Here is a 16,790-nt window from a genome sequence, read left to right as displayed (position 1 = left end):
TAAATGTTCATAGCTCCTCCTGTAATCTGTTGAACATGTATATTTAGCCAACCTGTTCATTATAAAGCTCCTACCCCTACCCCTCGTCCTTTCAAGGGCCCCTCTCTGGTCTTTTCCAGAAGCTATGCTTCCCAGCCAGCTGGCTGTAACGTTTTACAAGAAATAAAGAGTCCTTTTCTAAAACTTACAATTCTGTACTTTTTCAGTGAACAGAGGTGTAAAGGTGAAAGTGAGAAAACTGATCATAGCAAAAGGAAAACAATGATAGAGAGAATGGGATAGGGAACTGATACTTAACTAAAAGAAGTGTTAAGAGAACAGCTGGGTTCAAAGCCAACCCCATTCAGCATTGCTCTTGCAAGGATGCAGCTCCCTGAACCTCGGGACAGGAGAGACTTGCCTGACAGGCCCTCTGAGGCCAGAGAAGCATCCTTTCTTCAGGGAGACCAGGACAGTGATCACCTACCCAGATTTCACCCAACAAGAGAAGAGTCTGTGAAACTCTTGTGGGGCAACACACCAGACAGTTTCCTTTCTAACAGTTTTCTAGGACAAAATGACTTTATCTCCTGGCCTGGCTTCTTCGTGGAAGGGACTTGTCACTCTTTTGAAATGAGAGCAGAAGGTAGAAGACAACAGAAGCATGAGCCTCCTTAAGTCGTGCCCCTTTTGGAGCTCGTAATGCTGTGGCAAGCTTTCAGTGCTCCAGTGACAGTGACCCTCTGTCCCTGCTCTTTGGGGAATGGGGAGTTTCCCAGGATGTAAAACTTCCAGTGTTTAACTGGGAATATTCTGGGCAGACCTGCACAGCTTACCACCTTAGTGGGGAGAGGAGTTGGTAGGTTCCCAAAACAGAAGTTTACAAGGAAAACAGGTAGCTGATGATAGACTTTGCCCTGGTGCTAATTGTTCAGTGTATATGACAGTCTATTTAGCACATTAACAAAACTGAAAGTATTTTGTTCATTTTTAGGTTTTTGTTGTTGTTTGTTCTTGTTATTTTCTTTTTTACAATGAAGTCTCGCTCTCTCACCCAGGCTGGAATGCAGCTGCAGTTAGGTGAGGCTCACTGCAACCTCCACCTCCAAGGTTCAAGTGATTTCCCTGCCTCTGCCTCCTGAGTAGCTGGGATTACAGATGCCTGTTACCATGCCCAGCTAATTTTTATATTTTTAGTAGAGATGGGGTTTGGCCATGTTGGCCAGGCCGATCTCGAACTACTGACTTCAGGAGTTGGGACTGGCCTCCCAAAGTGCTGGGATTACAGGCATGAGCCACCACGCCCAGTCTTAGTTCTGATTAAACACTACTCACATAGCACCATTGGATTGGGTCTCAAACAGTGCTGCTCAAGGTATGGTTTCCAGCTCATGTTACCCACCCACCTCAGCATGGGTACAGACTCTGCAGGAAATGCTTAGAAATTCCTGTAGCAATTGGTGTTGCTATGCCAGCCAAACAATCATCAGTAGTTTTGCATTTCATAGGTCTGTGGTTTATTTAATTTTACTTTCTAGCATTTCATTTTTCCTACATGTTACCAAAAAATATGGATCTGTAATGAATTGCAGAAAACTTTTTGTGCTATTTTTTTTTTGTCACAGATAGGTTGAGAAGCTCTGCTGTAAACTACTTAATTTCATAATCCTCTGGTGGGGTACAAAGATGTATCTAAAATTTGTAAGGGTTATGCTAACACACAAGATGCTATAGGGTTTGGATTATAATCCTGAAAGACATCATCTCAAAACCCATAATCCTGAATGTTGAATTCCAAAATATCAATCCCTAAGGATCCAAATCCCTAAGGTCTATCTCCCTGAAATCTAAGATCTCTAACATCTAAAATCCCAAAAATCACAATCACAGCATAGGTTCTTTCAGAGTTTTTTCCTTTTTTTCTTTTGCTTTTCTTCTTAGTTTTTTTCTCAAGGTTAAACTGTCAGCATTATTTTTGCAATTTGCTATGCTGTGTATTTCATCTTCACATCATTTCCAATACTAAAGGCAGAAACTGTGTGGAAACTTTTAGAGAATTCTAATTCATTTCATGCTTACAAATGTGACTCCATGAAAGTGCATTATCAAAGGGTTAACTATGTGTAAACATTGGGCATGTAGGTAAAAACATTGAAACATCCTCAATAAATGAAGAGATTTCCCTTTTGTACATCCGCATTTGTGAAGGATAAAATTTCTTGGCCGGGTGCGGTGGCTCATGCCTGTAATCCTACCATTTTGGGAGGCTGAGGCTGGCAGATCACCTGAAGTCAGGAGTTCACACCCAGCATGGCCAACATGGCAAAACCCCATCTCTACTAAAAGTACAAAAATTTGCTGGGCATGGTGGTAGGTGCCTGTAATCCCAGCTACTCGTGAGGCTGAGGAAGGAGAATCACTTGAACCAGGGAAGCAGATGTTGCAGTGAGCCGAGACCAAGCCAGTGGATTCCAGCCTGGGCAACAGAACAAGACTCTGTCTCAAACAAACAAACAAACAAACAAACAAACAAACAAACAAACAAAACAATCTCTTGAGACCTGGGCACTTTGAGCAACTGTGTATGTGGTGGTAATCCACAGAGATTCTTAACTGACCTCATGAAGAGTCTCAGGTCATTTTTCAGGTGATCAAAGCTGAAAGCTGAGTGCACACAATTACCAACCACAAAGATACATGCCTATAATTTCCTTTTTTGACCTATTACTCTATGAATATGATTCATCTGGTCACAACTGATATACATGTGTGACAGTCATTAGGACACCTGAGGGTTTACACTTGTACAAATAGGTATGTCATTATTGCCTATTTTAGGGTGCAAAGTAGCCTATGAAGTGTTCTGTCCTGTTTTTATGTGTTTTTCAAATAAATCCACATTTTAAAAGTAAACAAATATCTTTTAAAGAATTTTTAAAGTTATTTTTTCTAGAATGATATTTCTAGAATGATATTTCATCAAAGATGAAAGACTTTGATCTTTCAGGATCCTACCATTCAGGATTTGGGGATTTCACGTCTTTGGGGATTGTGATCGCCTGCCAGGAGCCTCCATGTCAAGGATGTACATGTTTATTTGCACATCTTAGTGAAGGAGGCCATGCGGGTTGTCTTTTCACTCTCTTGATAGTGTCTTTGATGCACAGAAGTGTTTTATTTTAATGTCAAATTTGTCTGTGTTTTCTTGTTGTTGTTTCTTATATGCAACAATATGTTATGTCACATCTCAGAAACCCATTTCCAAATCCAGATCATAAATACTCACCCAAATGTTTCCTTCTAAAGATTTACACTTCTAGCTTTTCTATTTAGCTATTTGATCCATTTCAAGTTAGTTTTTGCACATAAGGGTGCAACTTCGTTCTTTTGCATGGGGATATGCAGCTGTCCCACCAACCTCTGTTGAAGAGATTATTTTTTTCCATTTGAACAGTCTTGGCACCATAGTAAAAACCAACTGGCCAAGGATGTACGGGTTTATTTCTAGATTCTCAACGTCATTCAATTGATCTGCATGTAAAAGACAATTAGAGGAAATTTAATTATGAATTATAAATGAGACAATATTAAAGAGTTACTCATTCTGTGAGGTAGGATAATGATATTGTGCCTATGTAACAAATTTTCCTTATTTTTTATATTTAGTGAAGTATTTGGAGACAAAATGACATGTCCAGCATTTCCATTAAAAAATCATAGCCTAAAGGTTCTTTAAAAAGAAACAAAATAGCAGACATGTGAATCAGTACAATAAAATATTGAGAATTATGTAACATAAAGATGGAGGGAGATATGGGTGCTTATTACACTATAGTCTCTCCTTGCTATTTGTTTGAAAACTCTGATAATGAAAAGTTGAAATGAATAATCTTGGTGGGAGGCCTTGGGCTTGCCCACTAACAACTTACTCTGAATTTGGATCTAGGAATGAAATTAGATTTTAGAGCAATGGAGGAAACCCTTATCTTTTCTTGCTGTGAAGTTACTTCCTACCCCCAATTCTCCAGAGCTACACTTGCCCTGGATGGTACAGACTAATCCTGAATTCCTTCCTGCTGGACCCAGTCATCAATTCTGCTGGAACTCACCAAAAACTGAAAAAGCCTGGAAGTGATTCCTTTTATCTTCAATTAAAACTATCTTGATGTTCTCTTGAATGATGATCTGCCATCCTTGTTAAAGTATTTAATTATAGCATTGGATATAATTACCCTGGATAGACTCAATGAGTTTTTGCTACTGGAAACCTTCAGGAAAATCTCCTATGTAGGGTCTGAGATGCTGCACAGACATGTGTATGCATGCACACACACAAACACACATGCACATATACAGCCACATATGCACACTCTATCATCAAGTGATGCTTCCTTCTCATCAGACAGTTCAGACTATGATTCCTATTGTCCAGCAAGATACAACAAACTGTATGCTTTTCCAAGATATAGCCTGTCCATCTAAAATAAGAAAAGAGGAATACAGTGTCCATAAATCTTTCAATGACAATTCACTTTTGTAGTTATGCTATATCCAAGGCTCATCATCAAAGGGCACTCTTTGATATCTGAATTCCTCTTTGAGAACTTTCCTTCCTTTATTCTCAAATTTACAAAGATATGGATAAATATATAACTTTCCACATCTATAAAACCTCTTATACATACTTATCGTTTAACATATTCATAAAATTGTAAATTTTTAAACACACAAAACCGAAAATATATAAAATGATATATGGTCAATATGTTTCCTATTTTATACATATCTTTATATGATAGATGATATAAAATCCCACATAGCTTTCTGTATCTCTAAGGCCCTCTGCATGACCCTGTGAGCCATAATAAACTCAGTGTGGGTTCAGGAAATAGCAGAATCCCACAACTGGGTAGATAGAGGGTATTGGGGCTACAGGCAACACCTGGGTGGTGCTTGGTGCTGTAACTGAAGGAGGGTAAAGGGGAGAGAAGCATATTGAAAAGCCTAGCCTCTTAGAGTCCTACAGCTTGCATCTCCTCGCCTGTTCTTGACAAAAGCTGAAAGTCATGCCTCGCTTGAAAGACCTAAAACTGTAGTCTTCCTGCTTTTTATATTCTTTCACTTTCCCATGAGTTGGCTGAAAACTCACTCTTTTAACAAACATCTGCCAATCTGTGAGAGGCATAGCTGTGTTACAAAGTCTACTGAATCTTGGAAGAAGCCAGAATAATAGACAAAAACGCACAGTTCATCCCTAAAAAAGAAAGAGATGAGGGGTAGGCAAGCAATTCATGAAAATGAATATTATGAAAAACTTATGCATGGATTTCAAACTTCTTTGCACCAAAACAAATTCATAGTTAACTTGATAAAACATGTCTAAATAGGATCTAGTCCGAGGCACTAAGAAGGAGAAAATGTTACTTTGAAAAAAGCCCCCATCAGAACAACATGAATTCTGCTACAACTGAAGCAACAGCATAAAATTTATGCTGAGGCATGAGGGGAAGAATGGTAAAATCATTTATGCTGTACAAAAAGTTAATGGGAAAAATGCTCCAAAGAAAGTAGCAGTTTACAAATGAGTAATTCCTTTTAAGAAGGGACAAGATGATGTTGAAAATGAAGCCCATACCAGTAGACCATCTACATCAATTTGCAAGGAAACAATTGATCTTGCTTATGCTGTAACTGAAGAGGACTGACAACAGCAGAAACAATAGCCAACACAGTAGACTTCTCAATCGGGTCAGTTTATACAATTTTGACAAAAATTTAAGTTGAACAAATTTTCCACTCGATGGGTGCCAAAACCTTTGCAGCCAGATCAGCTGCAGACAAGAACACACTCTTCTATGGAAGTTATAAACAAGTGGGATCAAACCTCGAAGCATCACTTCAAATAATTGTAACAGAAGATGAAACATAGGTTTACCAGTATGATCCTGAAGACAAACCACAATCAAAACAATGGCTACCAAGAGATGAAATTGGTCCAGTCAAATCAAAAGCAGACGGGTAAGACCAAACATCATGGTAACAGTTTTTTGGGTGGCTAAAGACATTCTGCTTTATACTTTCTGCAGGGTTAAAAAAGATAACATCTGCTTATTATTGTTGCTTTGAAGAACTTAGCCAAATCTTTAGCAGAAAAACACCTGGCAAAGCTTGCAACTATGTTGAATCCAAAGTAAAGACTTTTATGCAATTATTAAAGAACATGTTGAATCTGTAAAGATGCCGTTGGTTTACTGGCAAGTAAAAATGCATGGTAAAGAACAACATGTCCAGCTTGACAGTAGATTTCATTTTAATAAAATAAGTGTAAATATTTACATATATGCTTATATATAAAGTAATTTCAATAAATGAAAACAGGTGCATACAAAACTGCAAAAAGCATTTTACTATAGCAGGATTTGCTAAAAATGAAAGTTTCATTTCTTATTGTGTGTTTAAGTATTTTTCCAAAAAATATTACAAGAGGTATAACTGCTTGAAAGGCTTAGGTAGGGGGATCACTTGAGCCTGGGACTTTGAGTTCAGCCAGGGTACAATAGCAATACCCTGAAGAAGGAAAGAAAGAGAGAGAGAGAAAGAAAGAGAGAAAGAGAGAGAGAAAGAAAAAGGAAGAGAGAAAGAGAAGAAAGAGAGAAAAAGAGAGAGAAAGAGAGAGAGAGAAAGCAAGCAAGAAAGCAAGAAACAAAGAAAGGAAGGAAGAAAGGAAGAAAGGCAGTGGAAATTATGAACAATTAACCAATTGTATAAACATACATATTAACAAGGCAATTATATATAAAAGTTGCTAACCAACAAGCATGTGGATGGCCCAAAATAATATTTTACACAGAAAAGAAATTTTAGATGCAACAAACACAAATGTCAAATCCCGGTTCAGTAAGGAATCTTTTTAAACGTTCAAAGCCAGAATACTTTTAATGTGCTAGAGGAGCAATGACTTACCTTAGGCAATGGCTTTCCTCGACTACAGTAGATACCACCAATGAAGATCATGCTGGGCATCACAGGTCTGGGATAGTCCAAAACAAAGTCGGTTCACAACAACCAAATCAATACGTGGCTGCAGAGATCATATGCCATGACAAGTGTTTGGAGAATTTCAGAGGCTAGTTTTAAGGCATTTTTGAAAAAAAAAAAAGGGGGGGTAAAATAAACACTCCACTAAGGAGAAGATGTGGTTCCATACTCTCTCCTTAAAAGTCATGGCATCTGAAAACCCTGAGACATATCTGGGGACATAGGAAAGAGAAGGGGCACTGTGCACCTTCTTCAAGATAATAACAAAGTATTCCTCTGGTAAAGACAACAGAGGGGGAGGCAGAAATATTTGGCAACAATTAAGCCACACATATTTAAAGGATCCAGAAACACTGCATCAAAAGAACTATCCTTTAAGTATTCTACTAATTTTCGGTCATTAACAAATTCCTGCAATGTGACAAATGAAGTTCAAAACTTTTGGATGAACTCATTAATAGAAAAAATAAACTTTGTGCTTGTGCTTTCCACTGAGCATTGGCAAAAGCCATGAACCCCTGGTCCTGATCCTCCGAAATGTATGAAGTTGGGTAAGTCTTCACTGTGCAATTCAGTGATCTTCCCAGGTGCCAACTCACCTCTGGCATGACTACCACCACCTCATGCCCCCTGAGGATGAGTTTCTCCACCACGGACTGCATGGTGAATCAGGGGCACACAACCATGTGCACTACCAGCAGCTTTCCTGCCTGAGCAAAGCCACAGGTCAGCAGTAGACACACATATAGCAGTAGACACACATTATTGGTCAGTCCACCCTACAGGAGCCATCAAAGAACTTCAGCCCAGAGCCAGCAGCTGGAATTCTAAGCTCCTGTAATACAACAGGCAGGAGGATTACAGGCACAAAACTTGGCCCCAATAGAGGGCATGTACCTATCATTCATTTAAAAAAAATCACAATCACTGCCAATGATTTATTCATAATAATATATAAGTAGCATTTGCTGAGATACCTACTTGTATGTTTTCCAGACAAGAGTACCCTATGTTCTTTGCTTTGGGGACAGATTATGCCCTGTGCTGCAGTGTGAGTTTAGAAGCAGAATTATTAAGCAATGCTTTTGGACCTTAACAATTTAGAAAGATAAAAAGGAAAGTAAATTTGAATAAAGATAGTATTTTTGAAATGTGTTTCAAAGCAAAATTTGGATGTTATCCTCAAACAACCAAAAGCTCTCTACCCAGAAAGGAATTGGCATCTCATGTGCCAAGGAAACACAGTAAGGCCCTCAGCACTGACTTCCTAACTGGCAGGAAATGCTCACCTGCGTCTCTGCAAAGCAGACACTGTTGCCTCCATTTCCAAACCCTGACGGACCTTTGAAAGGCTGAATAAGACTGACAACCTCCATGGATCCTTCTAGAGATTTGATAGAATGTGGCAGTCACCTACTGTAAATGGCTTTCTTCAGATATGTTGCCTGCAGTAGACTGTCGTGGCCCTATGCTTGCCCAAGTACTCTGCTGAGCTGCCGCTCTCTGCCCACTCTGCTTCTGCATTCTGAACAGAGCTGCAGGCCTCTGCTGTGGGCTCACCCCATAGGCCTGGTGCCTTCTTTCAGGAATATGTATTGGTCATCCCCTGTATCGTGCACATTCCTTAAAGTCAGAGATTATGTCTTCTTCCTATTTTCATCCTACTTCCACAGTACCCATGCTATACCTCACACAGAAGAAGTTCATGGAATTCTTGTTGCATTGGGCTGAATTACATCATGCAGGATTCCACGGATTTGCCCAGCAGTGTGTGTCAGGTAACACCCTGAGGAACATTTACTGAGGGATTCAGCAGGCAACCTCAGGGCATAATCCTTGTAGGAGCACAAGATGGCTCCTTCCAGGGAGCCTAATGGTTACTAGACATTGCTTAGTCATCTTGTCTCTTGGTGACTGGGGCACTGGCAGATGACTGTCCTTGAAAAACAAACATGACAGTGAGTGATCTACCTTCCCTGGAGGCTTACATCAGTATAGAAATCAATGAAATCAAAAATAGAAAAACAGTAAGGAAAACCAATGAAACCAAAGCTGATGTTTTGAGCAGATCAATTAACGTGATAAATCTCTAGCCAGACTGATTAGAAAAAAGAAGATATAAATTACCAATATCAGGAATGAGAGAGGTAGTATCACCATAGAATCTACAGGTATTAAAATGATAAGAGAATATAAACAAGTTCATGCCAATAAAATCTACAACTTAGATGAAATAAACATTTCTTAAAAGACACAAGCTGTCAGACTTTACACAAGAAGAAATTAATAACCCAAATGACATAATCTGTATCTTTTAAATTTAAATTGAACATTGAATGCATGAACTGTTCCCACAAACAAAACTGTTCCCACAAACAAAAAGGTAAAGTTCAGATGACTTCACTGATAAATTCTACCAAACACCAAAGGAAGAAACAATACCAATTTCTCACAATCTAGTCTGAAAAACAGAAGCATGTGAAACATCCGAATTCATTTTGTGAGACCAACATTACCACAATACCAAAACCAGATAAAGATGTGACAAGACAGAAAAACTACAGACCCTCAAGACCTTAGATACAAAAATTTAAAACAATATTTTAGCAAATCAAATTCAATAATGATATGGTTTGGCTGTGTCCCCACCCAAATCTCATCTTGAATTATAACTTGCACAATTCCCAGGTTTCATGGGAGGAACCCAGTAAGAGGTAATTGAATCATGGGCGCAGGTCTTTCCCATGCTCTTCTTATGACAGTAAGTCTCACAAGATCTGGTGGTTTTAAAAATGGAAGTTTTCCTGCACAAGCTCTCTTTCTTTGCCTGCCACCATCCGCATAAGATGTGACTTGCTCCTCTTTGCCTTCTGCCATGATTGTGAGGCCTCCCCAGCCACATGGAACTCTAAGACAATTAAACCTCTTTCTTTTATAAATTGCCCAATCTCAGGCATGTCTTTATCAGCAGCATGAAAACTGCGCCAGGCCAATCTGATGGTTTTAAAAACAGGAGTTTCCCTGAATAAGCTCTCTTTCTTTTCCAAACACATAAGATGTAACTTGCTCCTCCTTGCCTTTTGCAATGATTGTGAGGCCTTCCCAGTCATGCGGAACTGTAAGTACATTAATTTTTTTTTTTTTTGTAAAATTGTCCAATCTTGGATAGGTCTTCATAAGCAGCATGAAAATGGGACTAATACAAATAATATTTTTAAATGTGTAATACATAAAAAGATCATAAACCATAAGCAAATGGGGTTTATCCCTGGGATTCAAAGCTGGTTTTACCTTTAGAAAATTAATCAAGGTTGTACAGTCTTGTTCACAGCAACTTAACTCACAACAGCCAAAAGGTGAATGCAACCCAAGTGCCCATCTCCAGATAAGTGCATAAGTGAAATCTGGTAACAGTGGAAGAAGATTCAGCCTTAAAGAAGGAAATTCTGACACATGCTACAACATGGATACACCTTGAGAACTTTGTGCTAAGTTAAATAAGCCAGTCACAAAATGACAACTGGTTTCATCATTCTACTTGTATACGGTACCTAAAATAGTCAAATTCATAGAAGCAAAGACAAGAATGGTAGCTGGCAAGGGCTGGGAAGAGGGAGAATGAAGAATTATGGTTTAATGGATCCCAAGTTTCAGTCTAGGAAGATGAAAAGAGTTCTAGAGATGAATGGTGCTATTGGCTGCACAGCAATGTGAATGTCCCCAACACTGAACTGTGCACTTAAAATGGTTAATGTAATAAATTTTATGTGTATTTCACCACAATTAATCATAAAAATAAATAATGTTTTTAAAAACTGGCCATGTATGTTGGCTCACATCTGTAATCCCAGCACTTTGGGAGGCCAAGGTGGATAGTTTGTGCCCAGGAGTTCAAGACTAACCTGGGAAACATGATGAAACCCCATCTCTACAAAAACTACAAAAATTAGCCAGGTATGGTGATGTGTGCCTATAGTCCCAGTCACTAGGGAAGCTGAGGTGGGAGGATTGATTAAGCCTGTGAGGTCAAGGCTGCAGTGAGCCATCATTGCCCCACTGTACTCCAGCCTGGTTTTTGTCTCAAAAACAAAAATAAATAAATAAATAAAAATAACCAAAAGAAGTTGATCAATGTAATACACTAAATAAACTAAAAAAAGAAAACCATGTAATCATCTCAATAGGCATAGAAAAAGTGTTTGAACAAATCCAACATCCATTCTATATTTTGTTCTTTTCTTTTTCTTTTTTCTTTTTTTGTTTTTTGAGACAAGGTCTCACTCTGTCACCCAGGCTAGAGGGCAGTGGCACAATCACAGCTCGCTGTAGCCTTGGCTTCCAGACTCAGGCAATCCTCCCACTTCAGCCTCCCAAGTAGCTGGGACTACAGGTATGTGACACCATGTACTACTGATTTTTAAAATTTTTTGTAGATGAGGGTCTCAGCATGATGCCCAGGCTGGTCTGTAATTCCTGGTCTCAGTGATCCTCCTGCCTCAGCCTCTTAAAGTTCTGGGATTATAGGCATGAGCCACTGTGCCCAGCCTATTCTTGTTTTGTTTTTAATTCAGAAGTTCAGGACAGGCACTTCTGGAACTCATAAATGTTGTCACTTGTCTCATGTCACCTCTCTGCTTAATGTTATAGGCACAAAGCAGCAGCTGAACCTACAGCTGCTCCACTTTTCTCACACCCCTCTGTCAGCTTCTCCCATACCTGAGACAGGTATGTGATTAGCTCTATCAGGAAGGGTCCCAGCTTCTGAAGGTCACTCACATTGTCAAGGTAGGAGGCAGTAAGAACTGTCTGAGTTCTACACCCTTCGGTGGGTCCTGGCTTCTCCTCGCTGTCCCCACTTCACATCCATCTATCCTACCTGAAGACCCACCCTGGGGTCCTTAAGCTCCAGCATCAGACACCAAGGCCGTTTGCAGGGATCGTCCAGCCAGCTCCCACCTTGCCTCTTGTCAATCCCTCACCATCTATATGGCTCTTCTTCTCTCACTGAACCCTGACTGGTATAGATTGGAAGCAGGGGCTGTGGCAAAGTAACGCTTTGTATACTTCTTGACTTGAAATACAAGGGGCAGAAGGGAGAGGAGTGACGATAAAGTCTAGACCACAGCTCTACTGCAGTTTCTGGAGTAACGACAGGCAGGGCAGGAGAAACAGTTTAGGACTGGCCAGTTTGAATAATTTCAGTGGGCTCTGAGCTATAAGGATGGACCGTTTGGTATCTCTAATAATTTACTGGTCCACAGAGGGGCACTGCATCCCCAGTCAGAAAGTGATTTTAATATATGGAAACATTATAATATACAAAAAATGTAAAAATACAAATAATATAGCAAATACACTTTCTTTTCTCATGAATAAATACCTAGGAATAGCTGTGTTACATGGCAGGTGTATGTTTACCTTGTAAAGAATCTGCCAAATAATATTCCAAAGTGGCTGGACCCATGTCCCCTCCCACCACCAGGATCTCTTCACACTCACCAGCAACTGGTGTCTTAGACTGTTTGTGTTGCCATAAAGGAAATCTGAGTCTAGGTAATCCACAAAGAAAACACGTTTTTTGGCTCATGGTCCTGCATATTGTATAAGACGCATGGCACTAGCATCTGCATCTGGTGAGAGATTCGGGCTACTTCATTCATGGCAGAAGGTGAAGGCAGAAGGTGCCCATCACATGGTGAGAGAGCAGAGAAAAAGGAGAGAGGTGCCAGGCTCTTTTAAACAATCCGTTCTTACTGAAAGTAATAGAGGGAGAACTCACTCATTACCGAGGAAGGCACCAAGACATTAATAAAGGATTCATCCCCATGACCCACACACCTCCCACTAAGCCTAACCTCCAATACAGGGGATTAAATTTCATCATGAGATTTGTAAGGGACAAATATCTAAACTATATCATTTGGTATTGTCAGTCTTTTCCCTTTCAGCCATTCTAACGGGTGTGTAAATTAAATTGCAGTTTTAATTTGATTTCGCTAATCACTAATGATGTTGAGTGTCTTTACATGTAACTTCTTGCCATCTGTACACCTTATTTGGTAAATGTCTGTTCAAATCTTTGCACATTTTTTTTAAAATGTGGTTTATTTTCATTTTCTCCTCATTGAATTTTAAATGTTCTTTATATATTTTGAATATTTCTCCTTTATCACATACACGCTCTGCAAATATTATCTCCCAGTCTGTGGACTGTCTTTTCTTCCATTAAACTTTTTTTTTGGAATATATTTAGATTTACAGCAAGTTTGCAATAAATAGCACAGAGAATTTCCATATATCCTGTACCTAGTTTCCCCTATTTTTAATGAGTGGTGATAGCATATTTATCACCACTCATTAACCAACATTTGATACGTCATGATGAACTAAAGTCTGTTTTCTTCAGATGTCATTAATTTTTACCTAATGTCCTTTTCCATTTCTGGGATCCCATCCAGGAGTCAGACGACTAAATGTCATGGGAGCACATGGCATTTAGTCATATGTCTCCTTCACCTCCTCTAGCCTGTGACAGTTTCTTAGACTTTCCTTGTTTTTGATGACTTTGGCAGTTTTGAGCAGTTCTGGTCAGTTGTTCTGTAGAACATTCCTCAGTTTGAGTTTGTCTGATGTTTTCTTCATAGTTAGACTGGGGTTACAGATTTTTGGAAAAAAGACCACAGAAGTAATGTCCTTTCCTTTCTTGTGTATGGATATCCAATTGCTGAAAAGACTATTCTCTCCACTGAATTGCCTTTGTACCTTTGTAAAAACTTGATTATTCACACAACTGTGTATTTATTTCTGGACTTTCTATTCTGTTCCATTGATATATTTATGAAATATTTTATTACTATCCTTTATAGGAGGTCTTAAAATAAGTCAGCATTAGCTCTCCATTTTTTCTTGTTTTCCATTGTCGTTTTTGCTTTTGTAGGTCCTTTACATTTCCATATAAATTTTATAATCAATTTGCCAATTTGTACAAAAATGCCTGCTGGGATTTGGGTTGCAATTGTATTGAATTTATAGATGAACTGGGAGAGCTGACATCTTAACACTTTCGAGTGTTGCAATTCATGAATACATCTGTTTATTGAGGTCACTCAATGTTTTATAGTTTTTAGTGTACAGTATTTCACATCTTTTGTCACATTCAGCCCTAAATATTTCATATTTTTATGCTATTAAGTGGTATTTTCATTTCAATTTTCAATTGTTCATTGCTATTACAGTTGGCCCTTGAATAAAGTGAGAATTAGGGGCACCAACTTTGTGCAGTCAAAATGAGCATAGAGCTTTTGACTCCCCAAAAACATAACTACTAATAGCCTGCTGTTTGCTGGAAGTCTTGCCAATAACATGAACAGCCAACTAATATTGTGTGTATTTGTGTATGTATTATATACTGTATTTTTCTTACAATAAAGTCAGCTAGAGAAAATGAAAATGTTAAAAGTCATAGGACGTGAAAAGATCTTTACTATTCATTAAGTGGAAGTGCATCACCATAAAGGTCTCCATGCTCACTGAGTGGACTGTTGAGGAGGAAGAGGAGGGGTTGGTCTTGCTGTTTCCAGAGTGGCAGAGGGGGAATTGGTTGAGGAGGTGGAAGGGGAGGCAGGAGACATTGGCACACTCAATTTAACTTTATATGGAAATATATCATAATTATTGTCTGATAGTTTTGCATTTTCAATTCTTTAAAAATGCTTGCATACAGTACTTAATCCATCTTCCACTATTTGCTTTAGTTTCAGTGCCCGTATCATAGAAGGGTCCAAGTTGTAAAAGAAGTCCCAAAGCAGTCTTAATCAGAATCCTTCCGCAAGATTGTCTACTGGCAATTTGTTTTCTGACAGTGCTTCTTCTATATCTTCTTCCTCATTGGTACTGATTCAAAAGCACTAATCTCCATCATCTTCTGTTAATTCCTCAGATTTGTTGTCTATAATTTCTCCAAGATCTATATCTTCAAATACTTTATGTCTATCTTATTTATTTATTCATTTTTGGTGCGATATCCACAATCTTTCCATGACATTCTTGATTGGCTCTGTTGTAAATCCTGTGAAGTCACACACAACATCCTGACACAGTTTTCTTCAGCACTAATGTGTTGTTTGGGGCTTGATGGCTTTCACAGCTTTTTCCATAACAACACGGGCCTCTTCAATGGTGTAATCCTTCTATACTTTGATGATATTCTCCCTGTCGAAAATATCATGAAAGTGATATTCTCTTCCATAGTGTTGACACTACTTTCCATAGAAAACCATATGTAATGAGCCTTAAAGTTCCTTATGACCCCTTGATCTAAAGGCTGAATTAGAGATGTTATGTTTGGGGGCAAGGAGGCCACTTTGGTGCTTTCATTATGGAATTTATGGGGCCCTAGGGGGCCAGGAACATTGTCTAATATCAAACGCAACTTAAAAGGAAGTCCCTTACTGGAATGGTACTTCCTTACTTCAGGGACATAGCACTGGTTTTCATGGAACCAATCCAGAAAAAGTGTTTTTGTTGTACAGGGTTTCTCATTGTAAAACAAAAAGACTGGCAGCTGGTGTTTATGTTTTCCCTTAAAGGCTCAGGGATTAGCTGCTTTATAGATGGTACATTTGAAAGCACTTTGGTAAACAGGTGAGCAGTTAGAAATACAGTATGAAAAGAATGTTGGGACTATCGGTGGACTAAGAACGTCAAAATGAAGTTTCCACAGTGTATACTGAGGAATCGTGGAAGCTTCTTTAACAGAGAGGTTTGAGCTCAAAGTGCACCTTAGATGGATAGTGCATCTTATAGTGATGTGCAGGATGAGTTGTGTAAAATGGGAGTCCACTGAAAAGGCTATTATCCTAATGCAGGTGAGATCTCATGGGGATGATAGGAGGAGAGAGCGCTATAAAAATGGAAGGATTGTCCAGACAATACTTTGACTTGCCACTAGCTGGATTCATAGACAAAAGGCAAAGTTTCAAATACAGCTCCAAGACTTTGATTCTAGGTGAGGAGAAGGATGGTGGTAAGGGGCCATTTGTTCATTCAATAAACATTTCTTAAAATCCTGCAATGAGCCAAGCACTGTTTGGGTTGCTGGGAACACTAGGTAAAGCCCATGTTCTCTTGGAACCAGTTTTCCAGTAGTCATTCTTGGTCAGGGAGTGGAAGTTTGAGGAATATATCTACCATGAAGAAGACGGGGAATGAAGCACAGCAGGCAAAGATGAGAACATAAAAAAAAAAAAAGAGAAAGAGAAGCAGAAAACAGAATGTCATGGAGCCAGGGTGGAGAGTCATGAAGAGGGGGCTGGTAAGGGGAGATGTGGAAGAGTGAAGACTGATGACAATTGAAAACAGGCTATTCCCACTTTCATTTTCCAGTATAGAGCTTGTTTGCCTCCTAGCTGGCCCACTGCGTCGAGTTCTTTCCCTACCAACACTTCCGGAACTTCCCAGGCACACAAATCTCCCTCAAATGTTCCAAATACAAATTCCTTGGTGTGGCATTTTCTTGGATTCCTACTTTTCCATCTTCATTGGTGGCTATCTCTGTTCTCAATCTCTCAAGTTTTGGCTGAAGCCAAAATTATTTTCTTCCTGACGCCCTCTTTCATTCTTGCGTGGAGACTGGAAAGGGATGATACCAGAAAAAAAGCCTAGCCAGGCTACTGAAATAGCCTGCCAAAAGGGCTCAGGTGGGAAAAGGAATAATTTTGAGATATTTTTAGTGTATTTGCATGCTACTTATGGTTAGTGGAGACAAAATAAAC

At 39.1% G+C, this 16,790-nt stretch overlaps 1 pseudogene; it reads right to left on the bottom strand.

Moving 5' to 3' along the window:
* Positions 1 to 3,501: 3,501 nt before the first annotated feature.
* Positions 3,502 to 8,393, bottom strand: LOC108310619 (annotated as a pseudogene).
* Positions 8,394 to 16,790: the final 8,397 nt, after the last annotated feature.

This window comes from Cebus imitator, unplaced genomic scaffold (assembly GCF_001604975.1).
Source record: "Cebus imitator isolate Cc_AM_T3 unplaced genomic scaffold, Cebus_imitator-1.0 Scaffold106, whole genome shotgun sequence".
Lineage (NCBI taxonomy): Eukaryota > Metazoa > Chordata > Mammalia > Primates > Cebidae > Cebus > Cebus imitator.
Note: the sequence above shows the minus strand (reverse complement) of the source record. Positions and strands in the feature narration are given on the sequence as shown.